The sequence below is a fragment of the Octodon degus genome, unplaced genomic scaffold, assembly GCF_000260255.1.
Source record: "Octodon degus isolate 3935 unplaced genomic scaffold, OctDeg1.0 scaffold00184, whole genome shotgun sequence".
Classification (NCBI taxonomy): Eukaryota; Metazoa; Chordata; class Mammalia; order Rodentia; family Octodontidae; genus Octodon; species Octodon degus.
In genome coordinates, this window is record NW_004524760.1 from 4,177,111 (window position 1) to 4,196,034 (window position 18,924).

General features: G+C 42.8%; 1 pseudogene; it reads left to right on the forward strand.

Annotated features, from left to right (window-relative positions):
• Positions 1-13,979: 13,979 nt before the first annotated feature.
• On the forward strand, positions 13,980-14,871 carry LOC111813348 (annotated as a pseudogene).
• Positions 14,872-18,924: the final 4,053 nt, after the last annotated feature.

Consider the following 18,924-nt stretch of genomic DNA (forward strand, 5'->3'; position numbering starts at 1 on the left):
GTTGAGTAGGTCATGTGTTCTGGCCACGTTGAGCACCAATTGTTGGATAAACAGAAGTCCTAGCCAACTCTGTCCATAACAATACGAGGAAGGGTCAGGCTCAGTCAAAATGGAGATAGTCGCTCTTCTTTCAAGGAGAGCTGCACAGGTGGTCCTCCACAGTTGGGCTGTGACTGCAGCCTGATACCATGCACCTGCAGTGGTGTCCCTGACTCGACGCTCAGTGACAGATGGCCCTCAGGAGCTCCTTTGCCATTATGGGTCCTCTTTGCTGAGCTGTCTGTCACACCCTCTGGCCCAGACTAGCAGAGTTCTCTGTTTCCTTACTGTTGAGTTTTAGGACTGCTTTGTGTATTTTAGATCCAACTGTTGGCAGCACAGAAATGTCTAAATACCTCCTCCCAAGTGTGGTTGGCCGGCCATTGTCTCACCAGCTCTTGTCCAGGAGAGCTGGTTCAAATTCTCCATATACCCACGTTTGCATTTTAACTTGTCCACAGGGCCAAGGGTTCAGCCAGGTGGAGTGGCTGAGCTCTGGCTCTGGCCATGGAAGCTATGTTAGAGACCTTGAATCCCAGATGCTGCCAGGAGAGGGAAACCAGGCTCTGCTGCCTGAGCCCTCCAGCAGGCCACATAGGGTGGGGGTGGAAGGATTTAGCAGGTCTTCCCACTGCAGAGGGGCCAGGAACAGGAAACAGTGTGGGAAGCATCCTGAGGTCTCCCGGAAGAAGACACCTGTATGGTGGGCTGTGGGCCTTGTCCTCACTTGAGGAGCAGACATTCAAGGACTTTACCAAAGTGTGTGCAGACACCAATGTGATGGCTGTAGTGATATAGGGAGAAAAACTGGTTTCAGGTGGGTGACCTCCAAACCGTATAGGGAACCTCCAAATGACATAGGGAAAAACGATCTCTGGGCCTGACCTACAAGAGTTCGTGTTCTCTAAAACCAAAGAATGAATTTTAGAAACAAATGGAGGTTATGAGCAGAATATATTTATTGAGAGAAAGAAAGCTCCTGTCCTGAGAGAGGGATGGGGGAGGGGCAGAGTGGGTAGTTCCCCCCCCCCCGTCTTTTATTTTTAACATAACTCTGATAAAAGCCTCCAACAACAACTATGCCACTGTCCCAATATTTGGCTGCTTTGATTTTTTTTTTTTTTTTAAGATTAACTAGTCCACTGTGCTTAATCTCAGTCTCAGACAGTCTCTGAACAGGAGCAAAATGTAGACAAACTTTTCGCCAAGCCATAACACAAATCATCTGCAGTCTAACAACCAACACAGTCTTTCTTCCCGGCAGAAACCTTGCAAGCCTGGTCTTTACAGGTAGGCTTTTTATCAGCCTTCTGGTCTGAGCTCTGGGCAGAATCTCCCCTACAGAAGAGTCGAAGGTATTCCAGCTCTTTACTAGCAGGCCACCCCTTTGAACCCCCCCCCCTTTTTAAAAATCTCTTTTCATAAGCTATTTCTAAAAAATTCGTAATCTACATGGTCAAGTTTAGCCACAGCAACAGCCCCATTCCCAGTACTAAATTTTGTCTTGGTTATTTTTTGCTCATCCTTGGGACAAAATATCAACACCTAAAACGAAAAAATAAAAGGTTTATTTTGCTCACAGTTTGTAGAGGAGCTATAGATATAGATATATAAATGAATTTAGGGCAGGGTCTACCGGGTCTACACTACATAGATCGGACTCCTAGTGATCCTCCTGTTTTCAGCCTCCCAAGCACTGGGATTACAGGCGCAGGCCACGACGCCCAGTCTCAATCGCTGTCTCAGCGTGCCCTGGGGGCAAGGCCGGCACCGCATGCTGGGGATTGATTCCGGGCTGCTGTGCTCTGCTGAAGCAGGCACTTTAGCCTGATGAGCTATCTGGTCGGCCCTTTTAATTTATATTTTGTTGACTCTAAGGCAAATGGCAGTTTATGGTGGCAGAAAACAATAAAGAGCTGAGGAGAAGCAGCAGCTCTGGTTTCTATCAAGACTTTTTTTTTATGTTGACTACAAAGATGCGTGCTCCACCGCAAAGATCGGAACTCCTCCAAAGTGGCCAAAGTGGCACAGCTGCAAAGTGGCGGGACCAAAATGAGGACTTCTCCAAGGAAGTGAGAGGAGTGGGGGGTGTGTGAGGGAGAGAAGGGGGGAAGCTGAGGGGATTGGGGGGCTGGGGGTAAGGTGTGTCAAAAGCCTTTCTCTTTATATATCTTCTTTTTGTGCTGAGTCACTTTGGGGCATGTCCTCCCTGCCCTAGGGTGGGCTCTCCTGGCCCTGCAGGGCTGGCCCCCATGGCCCAGAGTGTGAAACCTGCAGCCAATCTAGTCAAGTTGACACACTGTATCAACCACTACACCACCCAAAGACCCATCGGCAAATACCATTACACTGAGGATCACCACATGCATTGTGGGGGAAAAAAATCCTGTTCATAATGGATAACACCAACAATCAACATGAACAATGAGGACTCAAAGAAATTCAGAGTGCCAATGTAGCACTGGGGTTGATGCCTAGTGCCTGCTATTCTGTCCTGGAGGCTGTCAGAACTCAAGGAGAGAGTGTTGTACCAAGACAGAGGTGACAAAGCATGGTGAGCACAGAGCTGGATCAGCTGAAAATGGAGGGTGAGGGTAGTGGACGGAAACTAATCTGTAGCAATTACAGGCCAGCGTTTTGGTCCCTGGCCCAGGGGCAACCAATCATAAATGTGGAGCAGGACCTGCGGTAAAGTTTGCAGGAATAGGACCCCATGAGCAACCGAGTGTGACATATTATGAGGTAGCTGAAATGAGTAAGGGACTCTGGGGATGCACCTGAGTTGCATGGTGGGTGGATGGTACCATTGTAGCCAATGGGATTTGGGATCCACACAGTGACAGCAAATGTCTCCTGGCACACCTCCCCATCCCTGCACACATTGGCCCTTGGGAGGGACACTAGGTGAGCAAGAGTTGGAAGGATACCAGGATGACCAGACAAAGTTCAGGAATGGGGTGGGGCAACAGGCAGATGAGGTAGAGGGGCATCAAATACAAGAGGAGAGGTTGAGGGATGAGGAAGACAAGTGAGAGAAGGACACCAGTCAGATACGAAGGAGAGACATCAGGAAAACAGGGACAGGAAGGACTCCGGGTAGATCATTAAGATGAGGATGGTGACTCCTATACCAGGCCCATGTGATGCCTACCCAGCTGGACATTGCTGTCTTCTGGAGTGGGGCTCCACCCAGATGGGAGATGCACATGGTGACAGGAAGGGAGGCAACCAGGGAGTGAAGAGGGCTGAGAGTACAGAGCTGGAAGGAGGCCTGGTCCGGTGGTCCTGGGCCTCAGCCTCTGTCTCTGAAGCCAAGATGGGTGAACTTGCAGAGCCTGTCTCCTGCCCCAGTGCCTTTAACCCTACCCTGGTTGCCCTCTTCATTTCTGGTGCACACTAGCAAGTGCCCATTTTTTCCTGCAGCTGGTGGAGAACAGCCTCTTGAGCTCCCAGGCAAAGAGAGGAGTGTGCAGGCCCCAGAGCTGAGATAGTCATGAGTGCAAATGATCGGTCATCAATGACACCTACTTTGCTCCCAAAGCTTCCAAGGTCTTTAAGAGACATCAGGCCACTGGTGATGATCTGCTGGGGGCAAGTGTGCCTCACAATACTGGCAGCTTCCAGTCCCAGTGCTCTTCCTGAGGACTTGGAACCCAGAGGCACCCTGAGCCTCAGAGGAGCCTCTCCTATGGGGAGACCATGGAAGCCAGGATTCACCTCTGATGAGAAAGAGGGGGACTTCTCTAGCCTGTTTTTCTTCCTGGGCTCCACTCACCAGTTGGTATCCTGGGAATGCAGCCATATCTCAGGCCCTGACATGGGCCTCCTTGGCCCTGAAGTTCCAGCACCTCAGGCCTCCCCAGGGAGGAGGCCTTAGCCCTGACCTCATTACATCTGCCAGATCCGAGAAGCGGGTTTTCACAATAGGTTCAGCTCCTGTGGAAAAGGTGTCCTGCCCAGGGCCTTGCTGTGAGGTCTCTGGAGAGCAAGATTTATTTAGCTCAGGGGCCAGTTCCATCCTCATGGTCTCAGAAGGACAGGCATGACAAATAAGGCACCCAAATGAGGAACAAGAGGCACTGTAACTATAGGATTGGTGGGCAGATTCTGGGGTGCCCATTCCTTTGCTGAGCCTTGGCTAGATTTCATCTTGGTTGCATCCTGTACCCCATGAACCAGAAGTCCCTCCTTACTGAGTTCTGAGCCAGCTGCTCTGGGGCATTGAGAGGGGATTGGTGCAGCAAAGGTAGGAGGGAAGAGTCTGCCTTAGTGGGGTGGGGTGGATTTTTGGCAGTGTACAACAGTAAAAAGGATAAAAGAGTAATATGGGCAAAGCATGCCAACAAAGAAGCAACAAAATGAAATAAATTCCAAGAAAGACACAAACTGCCAAAAATGCCTCAAGAAGGAATAAAAACTTTTAGTCCCAAAGCAAATACAGATATTAAATTACAGTTTCAAAACTTCCCACAAAGAAAAGTGAAGCCATGGTGCCTTCATGATCAAGTTTCATAAAACATCTTAAGAAGTAATACCAACTATTATCTGTCTTTTTAAAAAAATACAGAAGAGGAGGAACATGTCATAATTTATTCTAAGAATACAGTATCATATTGATGCCAAAAGTAGAGAAAGACATCTCTTATGAATATAGATTAAAACAATCTTCTAAAAACATCAGTAAAGTAACTCCCATAACATTGAAAAAGAATATATCCCATGAGCAACCGAGATTTATTTCAGGAATGCAAAGTTGACTTAACATTTGAAATTCTAGGGCCAGCGAGAGAACTCAGCAGACTAAGTTCCTGTATAGGCGAGTGCAGGGACTGAGGATCAATCCCTGGCACCACATGCCATGCACTGGCCCTGTCCTCAGGCCTGTTGAGCTGGCCACAGAGTCCTGGTGTGGTGGAGCACGCCTGTAATCCCAGCCCTGGGGAGACTGAAAACAGGATGATCATTATAAGTCCAGCCTGTATAGTGAGACCCTGTATCACATACATAAAAAAATTCTATTAATGGAATACATCATTATCAACAGAATAAAAGCCAAAGTACACATCTTTTGCAATAGATACAGAAAAAGCACTTGACAAAGTCTACAATCTTTTCAGGACAAAAATACTCAATACATGAAGAGTACAAAAGAATGTTTTAACCTGATAAAGCTATTTATGAGAAACTCACAATCAATATTATGTACAACAGTGAAAAAATTGAAAGTTTCTTTCATAAATTCAAGAAAAAAACATGAATATATGCTCTCAATTCTGTGCAGCGCTGTAACAGCAGGTCCAGCTGGGCAATGTTGTGAGGAAAAAAAGTGAAAGCCTTCTATATTGGAACATAAGAAATAAAACTACTTTATTTTGCAAATGATGTGAACTTCTGGATAGTTCTATGGAATCCACTAATAAATCATTGCAAGTAATAAACGAGTTTAGCAAGGTGTCAGAATGCAAGATGGAGATGTCAATCAACTGTATGTTTCTTATTTGTAGACCCCACTAAATGGGAGACTGAGAGGGCTGGGAAGATGGCTCAGTAGAATAAGTGCTTGCCTGGCAAGCACAAGGGTCTGAGTTCAATCCTCAGTTCTGCCAAAAAAAAAAAAAAAGAGTAATACATCCTACTTTTCATGCTGTTAAGCTGGGCTGTGGGGGACTCAGGTCAATAATTTCTGACATTACCAGTTAAATATAAGACCCAATGCTATTATAGGCTACTGGACTCTTTTAGAATATTTTGCTGAGTTTACACACCTATAATATTCAATAACGGAACTTAGAAAAAATGGGGTATACCGATGAATGTCCATTTTGTATCTGTGTATTCAAAGAGGTTGGGATAGATATATAGTTGCATTCTCTTAATGAATAGAATGATTTGTTCTAATGGTGTTTGTAAACAGGATCACAAGTCCGCATCTTGTACAGCAATTAACCACTAAGAAGAATATATGCAGTGTATTATTTGTTGAAACTGTCCTTCCGATTTGATTTGAAACTGTCTCATTGCTATCTGTTTGTCAATAAAACTTTGAAAAAAAAATAAATGGGAGACTGAGGCAGGATGATCTTTTGAGCTCCCCATTTCAAGACCTTCCTGAGCAATACAGTGAGACCCTGTCTTTAAAAAATTGTGTTTTTACAAGTTTAAATTGTATTTCTTTATGTTGTATAAGAAAAAGATGCTTTTTCAAGTGGGAATAAATCTGTTTTTATGAAATAAGTGTGGAAAATAATAGCAAAACTAAAAACATTTATAATAACTTAAAAACTATAAAGCTTCTATGCAAAAAACTGACGAATAGCGTGAAAGAATTATATATGTGAAATGAAAAACAGAAAAACTTGAAGAGGTTGTATATAAAGGACAAGATTTACAGTGTTCATACTTGATGAGAATAGATGTTAACACATCAGTCCTCCCCATCATCACCTACAGAGCCATCGAAATCTAAGCAAAAGTCCACCAACCTTTGAGAGAAACTGATGCAACAGTTTGATTTCCGCATTATTATTATTATTATTATTATTATTATTGTTATTTTTAGGCTGGTTCTTGCTATATAGTGCAGGGTAGCCTGGAAATCACAGTAATCCTCCCTCAGCCTCCTAAGTACTGGGGTGACAGGCCTGTGCCATAACACCGGGCTCAATTCTAAAATTTATATGAAGAGGACAGATCTTTTCTTTCAGTCCTATAATTAGTTTAGTTTCTTACACACTTGGTCCTTTTTTTTCTTTCTAATGTGGAATAAGATGCTATTTAATTTTGTTCTTCCATAGCTAATATTTTTTATGATTTTTTTCTTTATAATAAGTTTTGGACAATTTCATTTTTGGGTATCTTGGTATGATTTCATTTAAACTTCTTGTGCAAAAGCTTCATTTTTCTTGTAATTGGGGTATTATAAGTTGAACTAAATTCAGGAATTTTAAATCTTTAAGTATTTATTGCCTACTCCTTTCTACTTTGAGAATTCTAGTTATATGAATATAAGTTTCTTGGTTTTGAAAAAAAAAATAATGCACAAAAAAATTTATATGGAGATGCATAGTGCCTACAGAAGCCTAAGTCATTGTAAAACAAAGAAAATGCTGTCAGACTGATACTGCTTGATTTCTACCTACAATAAAAAAGAGAAGAAAGTAACAGCTTAAAGAGGAAATGAAGCAATGTAGCCAAAAGAATGTCCAGAAATGTACGGCTGGAAAAATGACTTTGGTTGTTCTTTTAGATAGTGTCTCAGATTTTTGGAAAACTGATTTTTCACAAAGATGCAAAGGAAATGAAGTAGAAAACACGTGGTCTTTTAAACAAAGTGTGCTTTGTTTAAAAAGCAAAAAACACAGGCCTTAAACAATGTAGTACAACATATGCAAATTAACTGAAAACTGATTATTTACCCAAGGGTAAGAGCTCAAAATATGAACTTCATAGACATAAGGCAGAAATGGAAAGAAACAGATAAATTCACTACTTAAGAGTTGTAGGCTTCAACATGCTTTTTGGGAATTAGATAAATAAAGCAGGCAGAAGATGCCATTAGGATACATATGACCTCAGGAGTTCTATCAGTAAACTTCATCTCACTGATACTTACATAGAAAGTTCCACCCAACAGTAGAAGTGTACATGAGACACATACCAAGATGGACCACAATATTGGCACACAAAATACACCTTAACAGCTGTTTTGGAAATTAATATACTTTAAAACACACAGGTCAAGAAGTCACAAATGAAATTTTAAAATACTTTAATGTAAATAAACTGGAAATACCACTAACTTTGCAGAAAAGTGCTGCCACAGTGTTTGGATGAAGAAAGTTCCCCTGAAGCCTTAGTGTTCAAGGTTTTGTTCTCAGTTTGACACTCCTGGAGAGGTAGAATTTTTTATAGGCATGGTATAGTAGGAGGGTCTGGCACTGGGGATGTACTGTAGAAGGAGACTGTGGAAAGCTGGTCAATAACCTAAGCTTTCAGCTTAGGGAACTAGATAAAGAAAAGCAAATTCAATCTAAAGTACAGAGACAGGAAATACTAAACCACTAACTAAGAACACAACCACTTACCAAGAATGAAGGAGTGAAGTCACAAATTACCTAGACAGGAATAAATGAGAGGGCATCACTACTCAACCTATAGACATCAAAAGGATACCAAAAGAGCACTAGGAAGATATCTAACTCCATATATTCAATACTTTAGAAAGAAACGGGCTAATTCCTTCTTGAACACAAACCATCCAAACTCCTGAAAGAAATATGGAAAATATGAAGGAATACTTTTCCCACATGTTTCAACGAAGACAACTAATCACAGGAGATAAAACTTTTCTGTGGTTCTTGTTTATCATCTCTGCTTTAAAAGAGCTTGTGCTAAAATAAAAGAAAATACTGGAGTGAAAAGACAGACTTTCCTGACAAAGTAAGGCAGGGTAGTCTAGGGGCAAGCCATGACTTTACAAAATAGACACACAGACTGCACAGAGAGGTGGGGCAGTCAGCACCAGAGCTGAGAAGACCAACCCCGCAAGGGGGCATGGGAGCTGGTGGGCCAAGCATAGAGTTCCCCAGGACAAGGAAAAGTAAGTGTGATTCAGTAGGCTGCGAACAGAGAGTATGGGACCAGAAATACGGGAAGTGTTAATAAATGACAGCAGTTATGATAAATCAGCATGGGAGGGCGTTAGTGTGTGTTAGTCTTTGGTGTGAGTAGTTCAGGAGGATAAGTGTTGACATCTGCTGTAGTACATTCTTTTGACAAAACATTAAAATATTAAAAATCAACTTAAAATGGTAAAACATCCTATAAATTAAAGTATAAAACTATGTATATAGAAATAAACATGCACAGAAACACTTGAAAGACATTTGACCAACATGCTAATAACATAGGTATTGATGATTTTCACTTCCTTTATGTGTATCTGCATTTTCCATTACATAATTCTTTTATTTTGTTATTATTTCATTGTTCCTCCTGACCTAAACAATTTGAAAAACTCAGTTTAATAATACTTTTAAAAGACCAGGGATATAGCTGAGTGGGACAGAGCCTGCCTGGTAGGCAGGAGATGCTGAGGTAAATACCCAGCAGAAAACAAATGGACATACATATAGGACCAGCATGATAGCTCACAGGCTAAACATCTGCTTAGGCAAGCAAAGGGACCTGGGTTTGATCCCTAGTATCACATGCTGTGCTGGCTCCACCCCAGGGCACACTGAGTTGGCCACTGAGACCAGGCTTGGCAGTTCACACCTATAATCCCAGCACTGGGGAGGCTTAAAACAGGAGGATCACTACAAATCCGAACTGCATAGTGAGACCCTCTATCAAATACATTTAAAAAGAAAAAAGAGAGAGACGGAGTGGTGGCATGTGCCTGTAATCCCAGCACTTGAGAGGCTGATAACAGGAGGATCACTACGAGTCTGGACTGTGTAGTGAGGCCTGGTAGAACCTGTACTAAATACATGAAAAATAAAAAAAGAAAAAAGAAAACAAAAAAGAAAAGCAAAAGAAACAGACGTACAATCATCCCTAAAAAAACTGAAAGAAAAACCAGTACCTTTAAAGACACATGGTGGCTCAGATGTCTAAAGCTACCCAAGAAAAGTCAACGTTTTATTAACATGCTGTGGTGCTTTACATATTGAATGGATAAGACTCTGACCTTAAAATAGGAATAAGAGCATCCATCGATGGAATAGATTAGAAATAGATACACAAACATTAAAGCATAGGGCTGTATATGTGTCTTGGTGTTATAGTGTTTGATAGCATGTGCAGGACCTGGACATAATGCTGAAATGACCAAAACCCCTCTAAATGCACACATGCAACTCAAATGAGGGTACTAAGTAGGAATTAGGGGAAACCATTGTTTGGTCTGAGCTACTACACTGGGCCCAAAAGTCCACACCAAACCAGAATATGATGTAGACTAGTAAACTAATGGAATATTAAGGATGATGGAATTGTAAGTAGATGATTTTTTTTTTTAAATTTTAGGACAGGGTGTACAGGGTGTACAGGGTCTCACTGCGTAGATCGACTCGTAGTGATCCTCCTGTTTACATCCTCCCAAGTGCTGGGATTATAGTACGTGCTGCCATGCCCAGTCTAAATTTCTGTCTCAGTGTTCCCTGAGACACAGGGCAGCATGACAGGCCCCAGGATCAAACTCCCAGCCCCTGCATCTGCCTAAGCAGGTGCTTTAATCTGCTGAGCTATTTGGCTGGCCCTCGATGATTTCTTTTTGACTTATTAGTATTTGCAAAAGTTTTATATTCAAAGGTTATCTTTAATAGCACAAAACAGCTTTCAAGTAGGTATAATTACACACTATGGAATCTCACTTCATGCTACATTTTAAAATACATCTCTGGGTCAGCGAGAGAGCTCAGCAGACTCAATGTCTGCTTAGGCAAATGCAGGGACCAGAGTTCCATCTTCTGCACCACCTTCCACGCGGGTCCCGCTCCCAGGTCCCCCAAGCTGGCCATGAGACTGGCTGTGGTGGCACAGGCCTGTAATCCCAGCACCGGGGAGGCTGAAAACAGGAGGTTCTCTACAAGTCTGAGCTGCGTATTGAGACCCTGCACCAAATATAACAAACAAACAAACAAAGAGACAAACAAACCAAAAAAGGACAATTGTACAGATTTTTTTAAAAAATGTATTTGGTACAGGGTCTCACTATGCAGATCAGACTCATAGTGATCCTCCTGTTTTCAGTATCCCCAGTGCTGAGATTACAGGTGTGTGCCACCAGGCTTTTAATATCTGGCATAAATTGAATCTATGGGTTGAGTAATTTGCATATGCTATGGTTTGTGTCTAGTTGTCCCCCAAATCCTCATGAAGTGATGGGGTGGGTTTCTAGAGTTTGTGATTAAGTTGTGATTCATTGCTGAGATTATGGGAGTGAGTGCTACACCCACCCTGGGGCAGATCCCCTGAATGCAATCTAAGGCAGGGAAAGAGGCTTGCTCCCTGGCTCTGCTCCTCCCTTTCTGCTCTTACTATTTTCTGCCACCACGCACTGGGCATCGGCCATGTGCCACCCTGCTTGGAGCCTGCCATGTACAGATTGAAACCCTCACAAACTATTGCATTCAATAAAGTTTCAGTAATCACAGCACGTGGGAGGCTGAAAACAGAATCACTACAGGTCTGATCTACATAGTGAGACCCTGTAGACCCTGTCCTAATTACAGAAAACAAATAATAAACAAATAAATAAATAAATAAAGCTTTCACTCCTTAATTTTTAGCACCAGGAATTTTGTCTCAGTAAGGAGAAAAAAGTAACCGAGCCAGCATATATTTCATAGACTCATTTAGGATGAAGTAAAAATATTATGTATGTCCAGACAGGGCTAATTTAGGAGCCAAATGTTGGCACACTACTAGAAGCTTGCAAACATATTGCTAGAAAGTCTGGTCTTACAAGTATTTTTGAATGGAAAGATTAAAAACTCAAATATCTATTACTCTAACCATATTTATTCGGATAGCTTATCCTTTCCTACAACTTTGAAGGAGTATGGTATATGACTTTACATCTGCTCGTGCTCACAATGCTCTCACTGTAAGGGCAATGGAGAAAAGCAAACTGCACCAGGAAGACAGTCCACGAGGCTTTGGTCAGTTAGGCCAGGTAGTGTGAGCCTTCAGCATGAGGCTTCTGTGCTGCACATTGCCATAGTGACCGAGAAAACAGCTGTGAGCGCACGGGAAGCGGCCCTTCTTGAGCCAGATCTTTGGTCTTTCAGCTGTGGTTCTTTGCTTCTTTGTCATTTGGCTGACAAGACATTCGCACTGTTTCTGTTCCCTGTTGGACTTCTTGGTGTGTTGTGTGTCTGACTCCAGTGTGAGTAACTTGTACCCAAGGCCACCACCTGCCCCTCTCTGCCTTCCCAGAGTGGGGAGCAGGAAGCCACCAAGACTCCAGCATGGCCTTGGGAACTGGAGGAGTCAGGCCAGGAATCAGAAGAACTGGAGGAGTCAGCGGAGGAGTCGGAGGAGGAGTTGAAGGAGGAACTGGAAGAGGAGATGTAGAAGTTGGAGGAAAAGTCGGAGGAAGAGGGGCAGAAGAAGGAGAAAGAGGAAGAGTCAGAGGAGTAGTTGAAAGAGGAAGAGGAGCAGGCATCAGAGTAGGCTGTAGATTCCAAGGAGGAGGAAGAGTCGAAGGGGGAGGTGGAGTCAGACTAGGAGTTGGAAGAGGAGTCAAAAGAGAAGGAAGAGGAGGAGTAGGAGGAGGAGTCGGAGGAGGAGGAGTTGGAGGAGGAAGAAATGGAGGAGTTCGAGTGCATGGAGTTGGAGTCTCCTTTGGAGGAGGATCTGGAAGAGGTGGAGGAGGAATGGGAGAAGCCAGTAGGAGAGGAAGAGTTGAAGAAGAGTCTGGTGTAGGAGGCAGAGTTGGAGATGGATTTTTAGGAGGTCATGGGCAAGGAGTCAAAAAGAAGGAAGACTCAGAGGAGGAGGATTTGGAGGACTGGGAAGAGTGGGAAGGAAGTTTGGTAAAAGGCGAAAGATTTATATGATTTGAAGTGAAACCAGAGTATAGGGAAGGAGGTTTGGAAGAGGAGGATTGATTCATAAAAAAACCAGAGGTGGAGGACTGGAAGGAGTTAGAGGAGGAGACAAACGAGTCAGAGGAGAAGTCAGAGGAGGTAGAGGAGTAAAAGGAGGAGAACAAGAAAGAGGTTGTGAAGGAAGTGAAGGATGAGGAGTTGGTGGAAGAGGAGAAGGAGGTAAAGGAAGTGGAGGAGGTAGAAGAGAAGGTGGTGGAAGAAGAAGAGGGGGAGATGATGAAGAAGGAGTCAGAGACAGTGGTTGCCTGGGTCTCATTGGTGGAGGAAAGATCCGCCAGGGATTTTGCCATCAGGCACCTATTAAGCCTTGCCAGCAGGGGCCATCGCAGCACCAGTGCATTCTTACCAGCCTTTCACAGTCTATGAATCATCTTGTGCCACAATGGCTACAGAAATACTTCAGTAATAATGATGCATGTAGGTGCAGACACAGTGAGGTACCACACGGGGTAGAAAATAGAGATGACTCTGTCATGTATGTAGATGAGAACAACTCTAACAGCAATGGGGGGGGGGGCAGAGTGTTCCTGAGCCTGCAGTCAATAGCACAGAAGTATCTTCAACATCTAGTATGACTTCAGATGCACTCCCAACTGGCAGCTGTTCAGAAATGAGAGAGTCTACCCCTCAGGGCCTTAACACCTCAACCACCAATTGTTCTTCCAGAGGCACTGATAAAAGTAATGTGGTTTCACACAACACTTGACGGCCACCTCTGGGGACTCCAGAGGCCAAATATACTCATTCTATGTCACAACACAACACCACCAGCTCAGAAACAGCATGTAGCTTGTCTGACTTTGCAATCCTGGCCTCCTCACTTGCCAATTCCTCAAATCCTAAAACGGGGCAGCTCAGAGAGTCTTTTTATCAGCACAAAACATGTGGTGGCCCAGCAGCTGCACTTAGGCTGTCTAAGCTACGAAATGCACCTTATTGGGTGCCTGTCAGAAGGGTGCAATGCAAGCCGCTCCAGGGGCAGCCCTATAATGTGACCAGCTTAGCAGCTCACAGAACTCTGAGGTCTCTAGAGATGTCAAGTTCTTTCAGAAATGTGGAAAGAGTGCTGTTTTCTCTTTTTAAAATTCTGTTAGGATTGGTATAGATGTGATAAATATACAGGCCAACAGAGCAAATGGGGCCTCTCCATATCTCAGTGCATAGAAGCTCATATCCCCAGAGCCAGTTTCTAAAGGAAAAAAATACTGTTTCTTTTAAAGTACCTCTGAGTTCATTGAGTGAATTAAGGGAGACTGCCCAAGGAACAGATTAAAACAGCAGTGCTGAAATGGAAAAGTTATGATAATTATAATAGGAGGCAAGATGAAAGAGGTTGCTTCTAAACATCTAGAGGAAGAGAAAACAGAAGCATTAGTGGTACCAAAAATCTCTGTACCAATCTCCAGTTCTTCAGTGCCTACCACCAGTCTTTGTTGTCCTGAAATCACAAGTCCATCATCCAGCAGTTCTCCTCAATCACTAGCAAACAATGTACAAAGGGCCTCTCCCAGCAGCACTGGCAGGCCCATGTTGGGATTTTCATCTCCAGTTATAATATCTTCGGAGGCACTTGTACTACCTCCATCACTTACTCCACCTACATTTAGTGAGCCTACTGCAAAGACAGAACTCTTTGGCCCCTGCAGGGCTTCAGAACCAGCTCTAAAGAGTTCAGCTGAAGACATCAATGCAGGGAGCAGAACAAAGAGGCAAAATGAAGGCTTGGAGAGCCTTGCTGTACCTGCAAAACTCCCTAAAGATGGAGGCCTTCTACCTGTTCAGAGAAGTCCTGCAGGCGTGACTTGCAACAGGGGAGATTCTCTTGCTGCCAAACCTATCAAAATGGGGCCAGGTGTTTATGGAAAACCAGCAAGCAGTACCTTTGCTTTTAGTGGAGGCAGGTGTGAGGAATGTGTAAAAACTGGATCATTCTGGAAATGTGAAACATGTCTTTTTAAAATGTCAACAGGAAAAAGGGCTATACAGACTGGAATTGGTACACCAAGCAAAAGTGGCAAAGCAACTCTGCTTTCATCAGGGACAGGCTTTAAGATAGCAACAGGAACTTGGGATTGTGACACTTGTTTGGTTAGAAAGAAATAAATTTGAGGTAAGGAGATTTGTGGCTTATACAACACCAAAACCTGGGATGATGATGAAGCAAGTTCTGAGGTTTGAGAATGTGCTTGAAGCATTGGTACCTCTGGTACTTTAAGATTGGGAGGTAAATTCAAAAGGCCAATGGCTGTGTCCACCATGCTGTGCTTCTTTTTTTTTTTTTAATAAAGATTCTCATTTTATTTTCTCATTACAATATTATATTGGTTCTGCCATGTTTCTAATAATGCACAAGAGACTAAATGGGTGTCCTGTATGGCCGAGAACCCAGTAGATGAATTCCCTGCTTTTTTTTTAAATTTTATCTATTTATTTATTTATTTGTGTGTGTGTGGCCAGCTCAGCCCACCAGGAGGCGGGGTTGGCTGCCATGTGGTGCTGGGGGATTGAACCGCAGTCCCTGTGCTTTGCTAAGCTTGTTCTAAGTAGGTGCCTTAGACCACTGAGCCATCTCACCAGCCCAATTCCCTGCTTTTAATTTTACTTTAATAGCAGTAGAGCTATCCCTGCTTTCTGTCTTCTGGAAACTGGCTTTGTGTCTCTAGTATGTGGACAGATTTCCAACCTCATCTGCATTTGACTCTTGGGCTGAATGTTATAAAATAATTCTGTAAATGATGTGTCCTGAATTAAACTGTTTCCCTTGCAAGCCGTGATTATCACGCACACTTTTGCTTCTGGAACACAAACCAGTATTACAGTTGATGGAGATGCAGTGAAACCTGTCTTCCTCTGGTTGAAGCATGCAGGCCTCTTCAGCCTGTGGTGGCATACTTCGTAGTGCCACCTCCTCTCCATTCCACTTGTGGCTGCTTTTGTTTGGACAGGCCAGCAAGCTTGGGAGCAACTTTCCCCTGTACTCCCCTTCTCAATCCAGCCTTTTTCAGACTTTGTTCCTTTCTTTGGATGGCAAAATAGCAGCCACATCCAGCCTAGCTGTTGCTGTCATCCTATCTGCCTTTGAATCAGGACCAGTAGCAATACTACTGCAACCCAGGCTTTCAGCCCAGGAGGCACACCCACTTTCAGCTCTGCAGAATCCTCCCTAGTATGTGGCCCTGGATGGTTAGTATCATCTGCCAGGCCAGCATTTAGTGTGAACCACACCATTCTACTTGGAAAAAATCAAGAGGCCAGACAGTCTAATAGCCTGAGTGTACGTCTCTATCATCCCCAAAAGTATAATTTGCTGGCATTTCTCAGCCTGCATCAACTACTTTTGGCACCATGTCCACCAGATGCCAGCCTCCTGTGTTTGGACAATAGCCGAGTCAGTCTGCATTTGAGTCAAAATAGCCTCTAATCTTGTTTCATTCCTGAAATTTGGCAGCAGCACTACAAATCTCAACATCACAAATAAAGGAACCCATCCCAGGCAGTCACATCGGAGGTCAATTATAGCACACCTGCAGCCTCAGCTCAGCCTTTAGCTCAGGAGGTGGCGCATTAACTCAGTCTGCAGCAGCAGCATTTAGAGTGGAGTTGGAAAAGAAAGAAATGTCTTCTTCTGGACCACAATGCTAATAATATTGTTAAGGAAAGGTGACCATGATGTGAACCACAACAGTTTTAACAAAGCCAGTGCCCTTTGTCCAGATACTGGATTTAAGCACATACTGGCTTTATCTGAAGTCAGTTGCCCAAAAGCTTCTTCCATTTGGATTTTTGCCCCTCTTTCTTTACTTGCACTTCTCCATCTCTCCAACCATTTAAACACATGCACACAGAGAAACATAATAATTAAACTAGCAAATGATTCTTAAAAAAAGGATTTCCAGGTCCAGCAGGATTCACTGATATGGCATAGTCTGGCTGTACAAAGGAAGAGAGACTGTATTGTGAACTGCTTTTTGCACAAATTCTGTATTTGTACTAGTAGGGGTGTTCTTAAGCCCTTAGAGGACATGTTGACATTTTTAAAAATTGTATCTGAGGAATTCTGTATACATTCGGATGCTGCTCAGATGAGAACACATTGAAATGAATGATTTATATGCCGACTGTGTGCTGGGGTACATGTGGAGATGTATGTACCATATGCTTAACTTTTTTTCCACAGAAAAAGCCTGACTGAAGCATGGTAAAGACTTTTTAGATTTTTCTTGGATCTTTTTAGATCTGAGTCATTATCCACGTAGCAATTATATGCTACTTCTACATTTCCATCTTTTCACACATAATTCTTAAAGTAAACAATAAACAGGGCTGGCTAGATAGCTCTGTGGACTAAAGTGCCTGCTTAGACAGACTCAGGGACCAGGGTTTGATCCCTGGCATGCCATGCTGGCCCTGCCCCTGGGACGCACTGAGATGGTGATTGAGACTGAGCATGGTGGCACACACCTGTATTCCCAGTGCTTGGGAGGCTGAAAACAGGAGAATCACCACGACTTTGATCTGTGTAGTGAGACCTGATAGACCCTGACCTAAATACATAAAAATATAAACAATAGACATTCTCAATGACCAGATAGACAAGTGTAAAAAGAGAATTGAATTATAATGTAAATGTTTGTCTGACTTGATGAACCTTCTTTCTGAGACTCCCTCCACAGAACTGCCCTAGGTTGGAGTTGCGAGAGTGGGAAAAGGACACTAGGACCTTGGGGTATAGGAAGGAAAGCAGGAAAACAACAGAGAAGTAAATTTTGTTTCTGGTTCAGTAGTTCAGGTTTCTGAATATAACCTCTAAAGAAACTTATTAACAGGATTTTTTAGGTCCCAATTCTAGCAATAAAATATCTGTTTAAAAATTACAGTCACGTGAGTAAAATATACTTATTTATCTTTTGTTATTAGATTGCAAATATACAAAGTATATAACAGAATACAGATTGTGCTATCAGCTTTATAGATAAAATCCAGACAAAAGACTGGAAGAATACATGCCCAAATACAAACAGGATGGAGCATAGTTTTATTAACAATATTTTCTAAATTTGACAGGTAATAACTTTGGAAGAAAAATGCTATTTTAAAGAAATGATTATATTATACTGAAAATTTCTTGGAAAAAATAATTTGGAGATAGGATAAAATAAAAGCACAAGGTCAGGTTGAAACAAACAGGTACTATAACTTTGAGAAGACTGAAGAAACTGGAGAATTAAAGAGGCAATTTAATTCCTAAGACAGAAGACCCAAGAAAGTGGAGAAAAGATAGTATCTCCAAAATCCTTACCACTTAGGTAGAAATAGTCCTTATAAGGCATAAAAATAACTGTCAATGCTGACTTTGCTAAAGCAGAAATCTATATAGGTTTCCAGGAGCATCTCAGTCTGTGTGGCCTTTCAGCACACAGGAATTTGCCATGGAATCCTGCAGTAGATATACCTAAACCACTGCAGTACTGTGGGCCACACAGGAAGTGCTCAAAATGTTCTGATGGAAGGACATCCTGAGTTCATAAGTAGGGCGAGGCAACTTTCCTTTTGCAGGGTAGGATCCCACCTTACAAGAAACATGGGTGCCTGCAGAACAAATGGTACTGCTTGAACTACAATAGAAATGACCCTTAAATGTTAAAAGAAGAAAATTTATGAGTTTTTTCCTTCCAGTAATTATTCAGGGGTCTTATGGGTCCACTAGTACTGGTTAACTCTCCACTCTCTGTGCTATACAAACACCATAGCATGCAGGCAGGGAAGTCTTATTCACCCCTACATGGAAAAAATCAAAGAGAGGGAAGTGTTTTGCAGCAGCAGATCCATTGGATGATGGCCTCCTATCTGAAACCGCTACTGAAAACATTATAAGCCGATGATGAAATGGACAAAGGAGCTACATGGGCATTTTTCTAAATCAGGTATAAAACCGACCAGGAGGTAAGCAAAATTCAACCATCAGTAAACATGAAAGAAACGCAAATCAAATAAATTTTATTTATTTATTTATTTTTTTAAATTTTATTTATTTATTTATTTGTGTGTGGCCAGCTCAGCCCACCAGGGGGCGGGGCTGGCTGGCATGTGGTGCTGGGGGATTGAACCGTGGTCCCTGTGCTTTGCTAAGCTTATTCTGAGTAGGTGCTTTAGACCACTGAACCATCTCACCAGCCCAAATCAAATAAATTTTAAATGGCCTTAAAAACAACTGGTTCCCTGGTGGTGTCCCTCCAATAAATAGCCAGCGTGTAAAAATAGAACCACT